General features: G+C 37.7%; 1 long non-coding RNA gene across 1 annotated transcript; it reads right to left on the bottom strand.

The window, feature by feature from the left end:
* Positions 1-13,787: 13,787 nt before the first annotated feature.
* LOC149794392 (uncharacterized) lies at positions 13,788-14,900 on the bottom strand. Its single transcript, XR_016422627.1, has 2 exons — positions 14,692-14,900; positions 13,788-14,173 (listed from the first exon to the last, which is right to left on the bottom strand). It is a non-coding gene; the product is annotated as an uncharacterized LOC149794392 (long non-coding RNA).
* Between the last annotated feature and the right edge of the window lie 4,096 nt (positions 14,901-18,996).

Below are 18,996 nucleotides of genomic sequence, written 5' to 3'. Positions count from 1 at the left end.
GGAAAGAGAGCTTCTTCCCCCAGGCTTTTATGTACTCACAGACTATTTTTAAATTTAGCCACTCAGGTGTAGGACTAACTAGTCCTTAACAACCTGACTGAAAGGCTTTACACATGAGTGGGAATTGTCTCACCACACACTCATTTTTCTGTCCGAGCGTGGTAAAGGAGGAAAAAAGGTGCTCAGCAAGACAGCCATGGATGTTAAGTACTCACCAAAACGCTAGCCCGTACTTATTTCAAATCAAGTCGTGTCACCAAAAAAAGACGACGTGTACGACATCAAAGGCATTGTCAAACGCAGAATGCCTCAATGCTAACTGGCTAGGTCTGCATTTCTTGCTCCCGCTGCTGTTGCGTATATTTTTTCCCTCCACACAGAGTTCTGGGCTTAATTCTTTTAATTTCGTTGTACCCGAACTTACATTATCTATATTATTACCAACAAAAAAAAAACAAACAAAAAGGCACAGACCTAAAAGAAACACTCACTCACTTTTTTTACAGAACATTACTATTTGTAAAATTATGATAAGCGACGGAAACGAACAACTTAGAGTCACACTTTCTAACCAAGATAAAGAAATCATGTGCTGATAGACTCACTTCTGTATTTTTCTTCTAACTGACTAACATATCATAGGCAATGGAATGCTATTTCTTTTCGAGAGTATGGGGTAGCCCTGAATTTTTTTTTTGGGAACTTGACGCTATGGGGATCGCTTAGGTTATAAGATGGCGGCCTCCTCTAATGACAGGCTTTCTCACAGGATAAGGTCTGCTTCTTCGGAAAAGAGAAGAAGAACTCTTTGGTGTCGATACGACAATCGACAAAGCCTCTGTCAGGTTCATGCTGCTGCTGTTGCTGCTCTCTCTGCCGTTTATGAAGTCTGTACTTCTCCATGCATTCTTCTTTCTCCTTCTTGAATTCCTCCTTGAAGAGATCTTCTTTCAGGTCTTCAGTGACTTTCAACATTATGATATTGTCTATCTCTTCAGGTCTCGGTATCAGACTTGTCATGACCCTATGCAAATTCACATAGGCTTCGTTCAACTTGGCTAATCTTGAGCACATCTTCGTACGAAGATAAGTTAACAATGGATGGGCAGACTGGAGACTGACCCGTTTTTATGGTCAAAGCGCGGACGTGAAGGAAAACATTACTACACGGTTTTCGAGCCGGAACTTTCAAATAGTGTTATGGGAGGGATAGAGAGAAGTCAAAGAGCATGAATCAAGATTCCTATAGCCAAACAAACCACAAAGGCATTTTTTTCTTCAAAACACTACATTTTTTATTCATACTAACAAACAACTCTAACATTTTTTTAACAATAATCCAACACTATAACATCAAAAATTTTTTCAAATACCAAACATTTTTTTTCAATTCACACTCTACTTTAAACAGGGCTGACAACGTTGTGAATGAAATTGTGATTTCCACTGTTGGAAGTCATTAGGCCATTGATGGACACTACGTTTCCTAGTTAGAGACAAAAGATAAGCATACTGGTCACAAAACCATCGATCTACTTTCACATCGTTTCTTAAAGAAGAACGATGATCAAAATGAGTCACTAAATGTTCTAAGGAATAGCCCAGGCTGCGATGATGCAGAAAATACACACAGTACTGTTCACACACCAAGGAATCTGTGCCTTGTAATTTCACATTATTGAATCGGGTGGTCTAAGCATTTCTTCTCATAAAGTCAATGATATCGTCTTCCAAAGGGGGCAATCCGTACGAATCGAAATATTTCACACATCCTTCTTGAGGAAAGTAAACGGCTACCCAGTGGGTTCCTGTCGTCCGTGTTGATCAAGTAAGCTTGATGGTTTTGAGGTTTGCGATGAGGGAGTTCATCTTTAGCACAGACGACAGGATTCCAAGAAGCCGTGTACGAACTGTGGTTCAAAAGGTAATAAAGTTCTCAGGTATCCATTTTTTTTGTTTTTTTCTTAAGTCATCAATTCTATCCTGACTTTCTGCTTGAAAATGTCTGACAAGTAACCGTTTTCTTCGCCTTGTCTCCCAACTCTAATCCAACAGAGCTTCGATGCGATGGATCTCTTGAGTTGTTAATGGAGGACAATAATGTTCACGCAAGCCTTTATACCACTGTTGTAACACGTCTTCTTCCGAGATGAGACTCCAAGCTTCGTCCAGATATTCGTCCAATTTTTCTTCTTGACTCAGCATTAGGCATTTATCGTGTTGAATTTGACTGGGATGATCGTTATGACATCCATAGCAATCTTTCTTTATCAATTCCTTAATTTTTTTCTGTCAAGACTATAGCATAACAGGAAACTATATGTGATTCTTGTTCTGGCCATCTAGACTTCATCATGGTGACTTCTTCGTCTTTGTCTTGGGGTTCTCCTTCCTCAGGATCTTCACATTCCATGTCCAAAGATTCCCTACTATATAAACATTGATAAAAGTCTTCCATGACTTCTAATAGTGTAGAATGACTTCTCTCAAACTGTTGGTTTATATCGTATTGTCCAATTCAGCATACAGGAGGACGTTCACCGTATTATCTGCGCGTAGATTTTCTGCAAACTGAAATTCCACACGCATCTGGCCGGATTTTATAGGGTGAAAATGTCACTCGTAGCTGTCTTGACTTACAATTCGTTAGAGAACCGTTTTCGAAAATGGAGTTTCACTGTAACTTTCCCTTTGGAGAAAGGAATATTTTGTCCCAGATCTCCTTTTATAGCAATGTTGACAGTGTCTAAATACGACTTACTGACGGGTAAATAGTGAGGATGTACAAATTCACGGTGTACGTGATAGGTGTTTGCACCTTCCTGGTCATTGTTTGTGGTACTATCCACTTTGAAAGGAATGACACGCAGTAACGGCACAGAGGTGTGTCCCACCACGTTGTACTCCACCACATCGGAATACACAAAGATCAAATTAAGTCCTTGGTTCAGTTCTACCGGGTTTCCAAAAGCTCTGTAAAAATCCATATTACTTTTGATCTTGGGGCTCATATTGTTTGCGACCATTTCTGCATGTCCACCCAAAATTTCAAACAAACTACCATTGAACATGAGGGACAATGTGTCCGTATCTTGAAATTTGATCACGAGACGATGAGCCACTTTATGGTACTCAATCTTCACACTTTTTTTGGCTCTGTTCAGTGCTTTGCCAAAGTCTAAGTTGAATCTGTCCGCAATAGTGTCCACCAAATGTTCACCACTAAAATAATAACCTGAAGGAATTTTCAAGGTGTAGATAATGAAGGCTGGATTGCTGGCTGGTCTTGTGTCCCCTAAAAACCCGATTTTGTTGATTTCTTCCTCCAACTGGGCATTCAGGATTTCCACCTCGAAAGTGTTTTGCTTTTCGGTGATGTTTTTGATTTGTGTTGGGTGAATGATTTCCACTAAAGCCACTTCCCAATGGGCTTCGTGATCTAACTGGATGGTCTGAGGTAATTTGACCGTGTAACAGCACAACGTGTTGTTGGGAAACACCTCCATGGAACTGTCACTGGGTAAGGTTAAGTAAAATTGTTGTTATTGCTCATAATTCCAGAGTTTTGTGGCTCTCCGAGGCGATACTGGAAGTCAGAGGAGTGTCTCCGCCCAAAATGGATTTGTTGTTGGAGTGGTGGCTGGCACTGACACTGGACACAAGGTTCCCGTGGTTCTCGTTCGAGGAGAATTTCAGGGAGGGATTAGGAAGCGGGTAACTGATGTAACTGCTCAATACAATGGTCCACAATTGTTTGTCTCCTTGTTGCAAACTCAAATTGGCGATGGCTGCCCCGATGACACAATACACCACGAAGATTTGGCAGAAAAAGACGATTTGTGTTTTAGGCACACGTTCTCTATATCTCACCCACAAGGGTTGTTTTTGTAAATCTTGCAGAGAAGAATTCGGTGAAGGAGTGATCGCAGTAGCTGAATCTGTGTGAAAGGGAATGATGGTCACTTCTTTTTATAGTCGATGACGTGCGAAACGTCGATCCAAGAATGATAACTGGTCGGATATCCTTTCCAACGTACTTTGACTTCTTTGACACGTCGTTTGCCCACTTTACGGTTTCTGCCAGTTAGCACTCCACCCACGTCGAGAACACAAATAACATCTAGTCAACAGCTGACTATACCTAACAAACAATCCGTCCCGGAAAGAGTGGTGGCAAAACAAAGGGCCAATTATGTTAGACAAACTCAAATGTAATTATCGGAGGCACTACGTTCTTTTCTCACTCCGATACGACAGGCAATCTCAGCTGAAATAACAACCACAACAACAATAACAGCGACATACACCATAGCAGCGGATTTGAAACTATCTACCTCAACTGAAGAATTAGTATCAGAACCAGAAAAGGAAATTGAGGCGGTTGAGGAGGAGGAGGGGGACGCTGACCCTCGTTGAAAAGTACACCGAAATGGGGCTAGATCAAGCATTGTATGACGTCAACATAGCAGGGCAGTTTATTAGAGCCATACAATACGTTGCCTACAGATCTTTAGACACCTTTAAACCAAGACCTTCTCAATGGGGATTAGGGGTCAGAGTTCTTCCCCAATTCTACAGACAAACCTACACTGGATACCCCCTCAGTCAACTGGTAGAAGCCGCTGCTTACATTACCGCCCATCATGGCTACGCATTTCCTGATATCAAGAATCATGAGACTAGGAGTGCGGGAAATAACGTGAAAGCAAAAGAGAGACGTGTTACCTTCTAACAGAAAAAACAGACCTTTTTTAGGGCTCCAAAAGATTGCTTTTTATTAAATAGGGAACCATATTTGGCTTGGTATCCCTCCTTGACTAAACTATTCTCGAAACAAACTTGACCCATTGGAACACTGCAACAAACTTAACTTTTTAAACCTAACAGTGACCAAACTGGTATATGTCGCTTAGACATAATAATTTAAAAAAGATCAGTATGGCTATTTTTATGTACACTAAGTACTAATATTAGACAGATATGTTAGGAAATTTAACAGACTCGTTAGATTTGAACTAATTGCACAGGTGGTTAACACATTATTGGTACTTATTATTGTCGATTAGCAAAAAACGGGACTTGATTTGAAATAAGTACGGGCTAGCGTTTTGGTGAGTACTTAACATCCATGGCTGTCTTGCTGAGCACCTTTTTTCCTCCTTTACCACGCTCGGACAGAAAAATGAGTGTGTGGTGAGACAATTCCCACTCATGTGTAAAACCTTTCAGTCAGGTTGTTAAGGACTAGTTAGTCCTACACCTGAGTGGCTAAATTTAAAAATAGTCTGTGAGTACATAAAAGCCTGGGGGAAGAAGCTCTCTTTCCTTCCCAGGAGTAATTAAAAATCACGCGGTGCGTTATTAAACCAGTGATACTTGCTCCATTAGAGCGAAAATCACTTTAATTCAAGTAAGCAAGCAAGCAAGTTCGGGTACCGTCTCTAGCACTCTTGATGACACCAACTGTCTGGGTTATTTTCTTTTTTGCAAGCCCCTATGTTCCACTTCTGTTTGTGATAATAACTTGTGATACTTCACATTTCCTAAGTGGAAATCTTTACAAGCCGTACAAAATACAAAACTTATATGACTTTGGCTTTTGACACTTGCACAGACTCTTCACTTTATAAGTGTCACGAGAAAATTGTATATCCAAGTTTTACCATTTTCAAAAACACGCACACACTTGCAGCTTGACCAGAAATATGTACATCTTGTTTTGTGGATAAGTCACAGACAAGTCCAAGCATATATAGGTGGTTATGAACGTTAGGAATATCCCCTCATTTTTTCAGAAATATCAAAGCTTGTATGTGCATTTTCCCTTTTCCACTCTATATTAGTGCTTAGATTTGTTCCAAAAAAAAAAAAAGAAAAAAAGAAACGAAATAATTTTGAAGAAAAAAAAACAAACTGAATTTTGAATTCAGGTTTCTCTCTGTTTATAATTTTTTTTCAAGTTGATGGTGCATGGCAGAGTACATTCGCCTACCTTTCCAAAGTGAGAGGCATTTCTTCACATGTCATTGCCTTTGTTAAATTCGGTTTCATTGGTTAGTTACCGTTAATCTTTAATTTTTTTCATGCATTTCTTTTTGATAGAAGATTTAAGGCTTTCTATTGTTGTAACGGTATTTATGTTGCTTAGTCTGTTGATAAAATTATCTATAGCAAAGTGCTTAAGATTTTTCAGCTTTTTTTATTATTTCAAGCCCTACAAAAGGAGACCAAGTTTGTCTTCAAAGACGATTGAAACTCTAAATTACACGGGCGTGAAGGAAAAAACATCGTTGTGTTTAATCTAATCATGCTTGCCGTATCTCTTTGTGTTTTAGAGGTCATATTTCTTCTTAAGTAAATACACGCATCAATAGACAGACAGATTGGGTCATTATCCTTGAGTTTCACTGTACTTTCGGTTCTTTACTTCATACAAACCCCAAATTTATTAGTTTGAGAAAAAAAGATAACATGCCCCTCAATACTGTAACACGTCTGTTCTGACTCTACCGATGTGAGTGTGAGTGTTTATGTCGAAATGTTTAAGTGAGATATAAAAAAATGGCCAGCTTGAAAACGCGAACCAATACTGTGACGCTCAGTATTTTGATGTGGTAAGAGGAAATGGTACAACACACACACACAAAGAGGGCTTGTAAGTTCATATTTCAGTGTCTGCACTGTAATGGTAACAACGCAAGAACATAGGGATTATTATGCCACACAGTCCTAGAACAAAACAATGCATCACCCGTTGTAAGCCATTTCATTGGCTATACTTATTTTCTTACCGCGTTCGCTTCGAATTGACTTGAGTAGCTATTCAGACAGTGACGAGAATGGCCATGCTTTACTGGGTCTATCCTATAGGCGATTTATATAAAAAAATATTTTAAAAAATTAAACTAATGCACGAACAATCGTACTATAGGCGATCCCATGGAAATTGTGTCCGTCTTATTGCAAAATACATCAACATTTAATTTAACCGTGTAGATCGCTAGAACAAACCTCTGATCATACACATTTTGAAAAGTGTTGTGTGACACGGATCGCCATTGTCGTTTGGTGTCTGCTTTCTTCTTCGAAAAGAGATCGTTTCGTCTTGACTATAAAAATTTAATTTGACTAAGTTTTACGCACTACTTGAACTCATACATTTACGTTGTAGGTGTAAGCCGTCGTTCTCAGTTTTCTGGAAGTTCGTTTTTGCGTTTCTCAGATGTGATACTATTTTTTATGGACCGAACGAAATTTCTTTTGTCGTGAATCAGGACTCGTGGTTTTGTGGCATAATTGGAGAGCATTGATTAAAGCCCAGTTATGTCGTCTTCGAAATCGCTGACACGGATTTGAACTAACACTTCAAGTTTTGTGTGAGGCGATACGGTACATCATTGTCTTTTACTTCCTCAATGAAATCGTTTCATCTTATTGCAAAATTACATTTGACTAGGTTACATACGCGGCAGGTCTCTGTATATAAGGAGAGTGTCTTAGCGTCAGAGTATTCATTCCGCTCTCAAACGATCAAGAAGATGGAAGAGTCAGTACAGATCGACCTGCTGGTCAAATATTTGCTAAAAGTCATACGAAAGCATAATTCACATGCGAAAGTGGCAACAAAACTTACTCTTTTGGTCGTTGATTTGATGAGAGTCAAACGAAAGTGTGTAATTGCTAATGAAGTTTGCTATATCTGCAAAGGTAAATGGGCATTTGTCTCCAGAATACCTGCTTCGTCTAAGAAAGAGAGACAAAAAGTCAAGATACCTAATATCGTTGTCAGGAGAAAGGACACTGGAATTCAGAGTGCCCTACGAGAAAAGAGAAGAAACAAAAACAAGACGAAACAGAGAAGAGGGATTCAGAAGAAGAAGAAATTGAAGATGATGAAGAACTTGTGCCAGTAAAGACATGGAAATGGAAAAAAATTGACAATGTGAGCCGATGCGTTGGCCCTGATGTGAAATTTCATACTACCTTCTAAAAGAGAATAGACCAGAAAGAAAACGTAAGTGTCTCTTGGTTTTGACATTGTATAATAAGGATGGCGTGTTTTGTTTTTTACTCACACTTTATGAAATTGTGCTCTTTCACCTCTCTCTATCCCTCTGGATCATGTTTTAGTTAGAATTGAAATGGAAGGATGTTTTCCTTCACGCACGCTCTTTAGGCATGCAAGTCGGTAAACAATAGTCAGTCTATTCATCCATCATTTTGTGTCTTGATATTTCCTAAATCACACACTGATGCCATAACATAACGGGTTAAATGGGTTTTGTAGTGTTGGGAGTGGGGGTGGGGAAGGGTGGGGTGTAGGTGTTTGGCAGAGTTGGTCATTGCAGGTGAGGGCTTAGGTGCTTTCAAAAACCTTTTTCTTCTTCACTCTGTGTTGATAGTATATTTGGGGTTTGTATGCGTTCGCGTACGTTTGTGTGGATAGTTTATTTGGGGTTTGCATTATCTCCCTTCTGTGTTGATAGTATATTTGGGGTTTGTTTTTTCCTCTTCCCTCTGTGTGTGTGTGTGTGTGTGTGTGTGTCTGTGTGTGTGTGTGAGTGTGTGTGTGTGTGTGTGTGTGTGTGTGTGTGCGTGTGTGTGTGTGTGTGTGTGTGTGTGTGTGTGTGAGTGTGAGTGTGTCTGCGCGCGTATGTTGTGTGTGTGTGTGTATTGGTCTCTGTTTGTCCCTATAAAACTCACTTTATCCCTATCAGATACACTCTACCTACCTACCTACAGTAGCGTGTATTCAGGTCAGCCACTTGCAACACTGTTGCCATTTATCCCCTAGTGTTCAGTACAGTGACGTCACTGACGCTGGAAATTTTGAGACTATAAAGATCGATTTGGGGATTTCCACATTTTGTAGCTATACATATATACTAGAATTCATAAACAGGAACGTCACTCAAGCTGAGGCTATAAAAAGATAGTGGGATTTTCCAAAGGAAAAACCCACAAGTTGGAGCTATAAATAGATAGTGGGATTTCATAGGAATTTCAGCTGATTATAGATACACAGGTATTTATCCACGATCGTCACAGAAGTTGATATTGTAAGTAGTTACTAATTTGATCCATTTTATAGTGTGTGTGTGTGTGTGTGTGTGTGAGTGTGTCTGTGCACGTATGTTGTGTGTGTGTATTGGTCTCTGTTTGTCCCTATAAAACTCACTTTATCCCTATCAGATACACTCTACCTACCTACCTACAGTAGCGTGTATTCAGGTCAGCCACTTGCAACACTGTTGCCATTTATCCCCTAGTGTTCAGTACAGTGACGTCACTGACGCTGGGAATGTTGAGACTAGAAATATCGACTTGGGGATTTCCACATTTTGTAGCTATACATATATACTAGAATTCATAAACAGGAACGTCACTCAAGCTGAGGCTATAAAAAGATAGTGGGATTTTCGAAAGGAAAAACCCACAAGTTGGAGCTATAAATAGATAGTGGGATTTCATAAGAATTTCAGCTGATTATAGATACATAGGTGTTTATCCACGATCGTCACAGAAGTTGATATTGTAAGTAGTTGCTAATTTTATCCATTTTAGTCTAAACCATTGTAACTTAATTTTCGGGGATATGTTTATTTTCCTTTAAATTCTGGGACAATTTCGTCATTTTAGCGTTACTTTTAGTCACATCCATTTTGTCGTTGAGCATTTCCTTGATTATAGCTATTTATAGCATCATTACAATTATGCAAATTTTTGAACACCCCAGCAAGATTTCAGGTCTTGGTAATGCTTTATATATAAATCTCACGCTTGTACTAGTGTATGTATGTTTCTGTCTCTGTTGTGTTTGACCCTCTACCATCATTGTCCCTAGACAATCCCACCATGTTCAATTCCCCTTGACGCTATACAGACCCACCATGTTCAATTTCCATATGTTAAATTCCCCTAGTCCCTAGATAGACCCACACTCTATTCCCATGTTCAATTCCCCTTGACGCTCAACAGTCCCACGATTTTTCTCCATGTTCATTTCCCTTGACGCTATATGTTCCCACGATTTTTCTCCATGTTAAATTTCCCTTGACGCTATATGTTCCCAAGGGGGTCTGTAATGCTAATTCCCATTGACGCTATAATATCCCCCTTCACTACTTGCCAAGAAGGCTGATCAACATTACGATAATCTCAGATAGCTCATTGTAATTGAAGCAACATATATACTGATATTAAGGCCTACCTTGCTGATTAAAAGGTAGAAATATTGGAAAATTCTGCTTGTGCAGCTGATGATTATTCCATGATCCACAAAGTTTCATTTTGTCGATATGTCTACCTCTCCGCATTTTGTTGTAAAAACATTCAATTCTCTGTGTCATATGAGAACTTCCAAATATTTATCTAGCACAACCTTTAGAAACCAAAATTTAATAAAATTGATCAAAATCCTTTCTTACTTGCAGTTACAATAAGAAGAAAGGATACATTATTTCTGATTTTTATATATTGAAAAATAGGGAACAGAATAAAGACAATGTTGCTCCAAATGCTCTTATTTCACATTTGGCAAGGTCGTGGTCTTGTATAGAAAGCAATACGTTTGATAGGTAACACAAACCCCAGTCTGTTTAGCTTTTATCCATGATGGTAAGTTGGAGCTTAAGCTAATGGTCATTTGTAAAGAAAGTTTTAGGTAGATCACTTTAGTCCATGGTTGTGATTTGTACTCAAAAATAATATTTGTAGAGATGCTAACATGGCCTTTTGACCTTAGAAGATTCTGGAAGTGAATGTATGACCCACCTCCTGGTCATTTTATTGTGTATTAGGATTTGTAAAAGGTTCTGATAAACAAAATTATTCATCCCTATTTTTTAAGTTGTGTTTGGATATACTTTGAGATGAATTATTTGCCGAATATGTATTTATATGAGCTAAAATGGGCAATTTAATACTGTAGATTACGGCCTTGAGATAATATTGAACTATTACAATGCAATTATTTTGTCCCACGAAGACTAAGCAAGATGCAACGTGCGTTACATGTTTCATATATATTGGGCCTTGAGACAAAGCACAATACACACATCACGATGCCTTATCATGGGGCTGCCCTATTGGTCTTCTTCATGTGAACCCCGTCTTCGATAGCCAAGCTTCCGAAATGTTAACTCTATTTTCGTATTGGAGGATCGATCAGATTTTTCAGTACTTCGAGTCTGTGAATTTTACTGGCTGCGGCGGGACGCAACCGTATCCAATTAAAACCATCTTGTTAAAATTTTAATAATATTGCTACGTGATTGAGACAGGGGGATTATACAACTGGAATGGACTCATAAATAAGCAATTTATGAGCGCTTGTCTGTGTTTGTACAAATATATAATTTCCTTCAAATACACCTGTAATGGCTTCTCTCTAGCATGTATTCATACTTTCGAAATTAAAATTACAAAGCATCCTTTTAACGTAAATTGCCTTCATGCACCGATGGTACACGCTGTTGGTTAGTTTGCATTACACACAAGTGGCGGCTGTTTGCTTTTTTGGGTTATTACGCAATTTTTCAACGCGGCCAGTATAACAGTTGGAGGAAGAACCCGATAAACCTCCGTTAAGAACAACCTACCCTTGGAAAGCTACTGGCAGCTTTATCATCTATCTTCATTCGCCAAGTCCGAGAATCGAACCCATGCGGACAGATGTGAAATGGCAGTGATCGGTAAAGGCGAGGGCTTTAGACCACTCAGTCACACGGGCATTGGAGTTTGATGTGGGTTGTGGTGTAAATACAGGGAAAATATTAGACAAAAATATTACATTTTGTAAATATTGCTTTGAGCCCATTTTTAGGACAAACAGAATGTGGCTTAAGATTTAAACTCAAGATTTATTAATTAATAAAGTTAGAAAACTGATTTTCCAATTTTGGATAGAATATATAGTTAGCGAGAGAGAAAGAGAGAGAATATACTGGCATACATATTAGGGCATGCCACACTTGCTATGTGGCGCTTTTGTATCGTTAACGTTATCGAGGAGATGATCGACCACGGTTTTATTGCCCGAATCAAGTAAATAATTACATAGAATATGCAATTAATGGATGGAATATCTTAGGTCTGACGAGAGATTTAGAATAGAACAACATGAGCCCCAGTATTTAAATTATAACAGTTTAATCAGTTATATAAACACGTCAGCGTTGCCGTGTTTTTTTTTTTCTCTCTCTCTCTCTTTCTCTCTCCAGCCTATTTTCCGTCATGAATCGCACCTTTGTTGTCTGCTCTTCTTTCCAACTGTGTTGTACAGGTAAGGAAGATTTATTTTTCTTAAAATACATATATTTGTCTGAGTTTCTTTTCTGGGGTCGAACAGCATTCCCCACTCTTGTTAGGTCAGATATAGTCAGCAGAAAAACTAAGGCTGATATGGATCAGTTCGCAAATGATTGCTGATACACACAGCCATATCATCATTAGATTCATGTCTTTTTCCTAGCAGCTGGAGTTCCATATTAACTGTATGGATATGGATGCCTTGGCTTGGTCTCGTCAAGATGAAGGTAAAGAATACAAAACGGAATCTCTAGAGACGATTTGACTCGTGGCTCAGGATTAGTATTATTGTTCAATACGAAGAACTATTTTTTCTAGCTCTCGATGCCGCCATGAGCGAATCTTTATTCGTCGAATGGTAGACGCCACGACAGTATGAAGGCTCCGGGAACTATTACCCGTAGAGTGAATCCTCCATCCGTCAATACATCCATAATACCAGCTATCTAAATTGTGCCCGGAATTCCTCTGTGGGAAAAAATGATATTCTATACTGTAAATATTGCATTAAGCAGCCTTGGTTTACATATATTTTCATCAGTCTTAACATATTGGTGTGGGGTGTGTCAGAAGTCCAGTTTCAATCAAGCATGTTACAAAATCATTTAAATGTGATAATATTAATATTTGAGTCTCTAAAATTTGCAGATACTTATTAAGTCAATATAGTTCTTCTTGTTGCTTCAAGTGCACATATCTTCTTAGATACACAGACAAGTCACTTTTATCAATGGTAAAGTACACCAGTAATCATTAAGTGTTTGTCCGGGCGCCAAAATTACGAGAGTATCGGAGTCATACTAAAATGTTAGAATATGAGTATAGGTCGCAATTCAATACAGCCTGCATCATGCTGTAAGTCAGTTACATCGGAATGATGTGATTTTATTTCTCATTTAATGTATGAAATATTTCAAGCATAATTGATATATGTGGCTAAAAGGACGGCTTTCCTGTGTATCTTATGGCGCGTATTGATATCAGAATAATGCTTTAAAGTATATTAGACAGTAATAAAAATATTACCACAGTAATATTTTTTTATTATTCGACTGTAAATTTACTACGATAAATAAGTCACGTTGCAGCAAATTCTAATTTCGATTTGCAAAGATAACATGATATTGTTGAACATAATTTTATTTTGTAAATTAAAGTTGTACCACACAAGTAGCAAAAAGGACATATGTTAATCGTCCGGCTTCGATAAATTACATATTTATGAATCAATGCAATTTTGCGTCTCACATACATACAAACGCACAAGAACATCACACTTCCATAAGCATTGCTTCTGTAGTCCATATAAAGCAATAGCATTTGCAACACACACACACACACACACATATAGTCACGTGCCACATACCGTATTATTACAAACACCGAAGAAGGACGGACAATTCACAATTGAATTGCTCCGAGCCCCCAGTCAGCAAGGCCGACGGTCTAGGTGTATAAAATATACAAAGAATAAGGTGAAAAGTATAATAATTTAATAAACTATATCACGGTATTCAATAATAGCAGGACAATTTTTCCACGCAGTTTCATTCAGTCAATACAAAGATCAGTTCAAATTGCCTGCTTTTTTTTTTTTTTTTCATCATGCAAAATTAAAGGTGAGAGTGTTTCCTTCCCGTGTCCTTTCTATTTTAATCATCTGCAACTTCCGCCTTGTATCCCGATTCGGTACTTCCGGTAAACTTGTTTCTGTTCTCCGGTCTTGCTCCTTCTCGCAACTCCTATTATCCTGGGCCTGCGCCTTCGCCCAACTGCATATTCTCCCGTCCATGCGCCTTCGCACAGCTGCCTATTTATACATGCTCTCCATGTCTTCTCCTCTCTCTTATCTTCGGGTGGCACCCTATCCTACCCGGAAAGCTTCATGTGAATTAGAAGGGATATACAATTTTGTCACCTAGCTCAATCACACACAAAATAAAACACGATCTCACAGACCTTTCATCAGCATAATAGCAATTAAATCATTAGGTCAACTCGTACACTCACATCTAAATATTCCACACACGCTTCTTCTGTAATAAAGGCTACATCAACATCAATAATATGAGGACTTCTGTAACAATCACACATGTCCCTAATTCTCGATATAGTAAACTATCAACATCAACAATATTCCTACGCATTTCCTGCCTTATAAATCATAAAGGACACATACAAATATAAAATGCCTAATTATGTGTGCATAATCCACAACTATATATTCAAATAGGAACAAGTACAAGTTCAATCACTACTCACTATTAAATTCAGTTATTCATAGAATATTAAATGTCTACTAAATTAAATGCACATAATAACGTATAAATCTTACAACTCCTAGTTAGGAAAGTGAGACAGATTCGGGCGAAGATATTTTACCTCAGAAGCCTTTGTTTCAAATCTCGTCCTTCTTCTCTCTCTTTTTTACGAGCCCACAATTTGCACTCGAAGCACCGTGATGTTTATTTAGTCACGTCAAAACCTGTACTGACTCTTTTAACATGAGATGAACAGGATAATGTCTGGCTGCGTGAGAAGCGCTGACCGGTGATATCACTTGCTGATTGCAAAAGAAACAGTTTCTCACGGCAAGGTCCTCTTTGAATTAACCGCGTATTTGACTGTGACGCAATGGCTAAGTTACGGACAGGTAGTTTCTTTGTTTGAGAATTGGTCTAAAGTCGTAATATTATATAACACGGACTGATATTACCCAAATTACTTTGAATTACGAATTCTATCAGAAGATATTTGTAAACATAAGGCTGGAATTGTTAGCACATTTTCTCACAAAACGTGATATATATATAGAGAGAGAGAGTTCTTTCCAAATAACTGGGCCCTGATATGCAAATGAACGCTGTCGATAAGACTTAGATTCTACTTTAGGAATACATAAGAATACGAGTGTCAGATGATGAACGCGTGTTCCTCGAAGAAGTGTACACAAGAGTAAGGTCAGACATGTATTTCGGACCAGAAGCAGTCAATGGATTTGTTGGATTTTATCCCGCTGCCATGCGTGAATTGATAATTTGAGTTATGTTAATCGAACTGATATTACGTTTTGATGTGCAAACAGGTGGCTGTTTTGTGACAGATTAAGGGACACATGATGCATAGGTGTTCTGATGCAAGTTCAGGGAGAGAGTAGTGAATCTCAAAATAGCATCGTTAGGTCTGTACACAATACAGTCCAATATGTAACCACATTGGTGGGTTGATGTGCTCACAGCCTGTGACAATGTGAATAGACTCTAAAAGAATGTATAATGTGGGTTTGTAGGACAGTTGAAATGGAAGTTGAAATCTTCTAGAATCATTAAGCAGCTGCTGGTGGAAGTACAAATTTCAAGAAGAGTCGGGAACTAATAAAGAGTAAATTAACTAACCTTTCCGACTTGGTGATGGACGATAACGTCAAAAGAAGCTAACTAACCTTTCCTGCAGCGATTAGAATTGCTTGAGCGAGCTCAAATGATGTATGTGTAAAGCTGAGACTGTATGTGAACGTGACACAAGAGAACATGGTGTTCGTAGCAATGACACCAATACCTTGTCCTCGTAAGGAGAGATGGAATGATTTGATCATGAAACCGTCAGGTGTCAAACCGAATAACTTTCCTTCATCTCCATACAAGCAGCATAGTTACAATTCGTAATGAGTTTATCCAAATACATGCAACAGTTACAATTTGTAATTATAATAATCAGCATAATTTAAAAGAAGCACTTCGAGTTTTCTTAGCAATGAGTTTTTTCCGAACCACGAATCCGATTGAACTGTAGATATTATTGTGAGTATTGTTAGGTTCCCGACTGTAGGTGGTAATATGTGAAAGATGACTACAAAAGCTGAAAGTCTAGAATATACTAGGAGATCACTCTTGAATTTGAGTTCAAGTAGGGTTTATAGCGACTTCCAGGTATAATTTGTCATTTGATATTTGAACAATGTCTGCAAAACACACCTCCAACCATAAACTGCCTAATCAGATCCCAAGTTTGTCTAACCGCCATTATTAACACACGCCACTCCAGGGTCTGGAAAATAATTTGTCCGCTCATCTCCTATACAGATCTTTGCAAAGTTTCAACTTTTGACAACTATTTCATCAAGTACAAACGATGCTTTTGTAACATTTCAACCTTGGGCCATTTGGATAAACTAAACCCAATCTTCAACCCTTGTCCTGTTTCTTCGATGTAAATCTCACCTACTTCTCTTCTTCTGCAGTTTTTCCTTTCTTGCCTCGACATAAAATAAGTAAATGTTCCATCCACCATTTCAGTTTCAATTTTAAACTTTAGAGCGGGATTCATCTAGATAAGCTCTAAATCCTTATTGCACAAAGAGGTCACTTAGTTTATATTTCACTGACATTATATCCTTTGAGTTTAATGTTCGTATATTAGGTGCTGTTTATGTTACAATCATGGAACGTAATAACTAAGATTCTAGTACTATCCCCTTGCATGCATAGAAGTTTCACTAGTTTCTATTTTGTTTTGGTAAGCTAGATATAACATTTATGTTGAACTTATTTTCTTTTGTGATAGGTTACACTCATTTGAGTAACTGTGTATTGTACTTGTGAATGAGTGAAGGAATGGAAGCAGTGGATTGCATGCATTTTGTGTTAGACAGACCTAATACAGAGTGGCTAATCAATGTAAATATTGATGCTTGAACAATGCCCCTAATAGCAGCTGTTTTGTTTGTCAAGTATCGTGACAAGTTTATATCATATCCCCAGCAATTGACACAACACAGCAATCCGAGACAAATCGATTTAATTTTCCAGTCGAACCATAGTGCATTTCAATCACATCTAAGGTAAACCCCTTCATGTGCATGTATCAGATAGTGCTGGTCGTCGGGGAAATACGTTAATTGTGGTATATTATTGAAATTTTAAGAAAGAACGTGTCATAGTATAATTCAAAGCCGTAACATCACCTCAATTCCTTAGAGTTCTTTTATGGATGTTTTTAAATGTGAAATACATCCCAAGACAATGGTCTTATTTATGAAGAGGACTATGCTTAGTCATATCTTGCTAAATACAAGTTACAAATGATACATGAAATAGAGCTTTGTGTAATTTGAAACAACAAATCACATTTATGCACGAGGTCTTTTAACTTGCATACTGCCCCCCCCCCCAAAAAAAACCCCAGATTTATTGTTGATTTTCACATTGTAGTATTGCTAAACGCTATCATTGTGCCTACTCAGTAAACGTTAAACATGAATCTATTTCAAATCTTTCAACAGTAAATGAAATAATCACATGATATCTGGAAGAGAGCACTGTTTTAGTCATTGGCATGAAACATAGAAGAGGACCGATTAATTAAAAATCTCTCTTTGCGCTGTTGCAAATGAGTTCATTTTATCATCTTTCAGCGGTGTTTTTATTATCAGACGAATGCTAACAATCTGTTTTGCAGCATCTTTCTCTCCAGATGAATTCATTTTATGAATTCATTTTATGAGGTATCAGTTGTTGTTATATTATTTATACCGTATGTATGTATGTATGTATGTATATTTGTGCTGTAGTATATATATATATATATATATATATATATATATATATATATATATATATATATATATATATATATATATATATATATATATGTCTGTGTGTGTGTGTGTGTGTGTGTGTGCAAATGAATTACTTTTGATCATCTGTGAAGGTTTATTCTATTACCTATACTGTCATTGCACGTTTAGTCTATATATGAATAGCCCCTGTAGTGGTTGGAGTTCCAGTCGTTTGCTGATAACGTTCTTTACATGTATGGTAGAAGTGTTCTAATTACAACTAAAGTGCAAGCCTTGTTGCTAAGCAAACAACATCGTTGTCCCCAGTGGACAGACCTGTCTCACGTCGACATAATACACATAGAGGAAGAAATAAATGTGCAAAGTACTAATGTAAAATAAGTGGACAGACAGAATCGGATAATAGTCATACTATATATACATACAAATTTGGAAGCATCAAACACTGCAGGGATGTCATAATATATACTTTAGATTTATTTCAGCCAAGTTTAATCCTAATGGGCATCCTCTATAATGTTGGTATCAATTATTCGTCCCTTCATTATAGACTGGTGATTGTGAAGAGTAGCTTTTCATAAAATACTTTAAATTTAGGAAAATGATTTTAATATCATCTTAGTGTGGTAGGGGTTAAGGACCAGTAAGGTACATAAGAGGGCAGAAAAATATTCATGACCCCCATCACGAACCCATCAAACACACAGAAGAAAAACAACCACAGCCAGTATTTAAGGATGTGATCTCGAGACAAAACCGCAACATTTGTTTTGATGCAATATGGTAGTGTTATGCATATTTAATTTGCATTGATTGTGGGCCTTTTCTACATGATTATACGTTTTATATGTTTGTAATTTGTAAATGACCTTAGACCAAACTCAAGTTCATGATATACTTGACTAGTGACATTTATTTTGCAAACAACATAATACATATGTAATATTTATCTTTAGATTTTAGATTAAATATTCAGATCATCATTAATGAAGGTAAAGGTGTTCATGTGAATCTGATTCACTTGGAACTTCCTACATTTGTTGGCAAATTCGACACATTTCAGGCAGCTGATAAATTAATACAGTCGAGGCTACAGACACATCAACACA

This window comes from Sinohyriopsis cumingii, chromosome 8, assembly GCF_028554795.1.
Source record: "Sinohyriopsis cumingii isolate HCF-2022 chromosome 8, ASM2855479v2, whole genome shotgun sequence".
Taxonomy (NCBI): domain Eukaryota; kingdom Metazoa; phylum Mollusca; class Bivalvia; order Unionida; family Unionidae; genus Sinohyriopsis; species Sinohyriopsis cumingii.
Note: the sequence above shows the minus strand (reverse complement) of the source record. Positions and strands in the feature narration are given on the sequence as shown.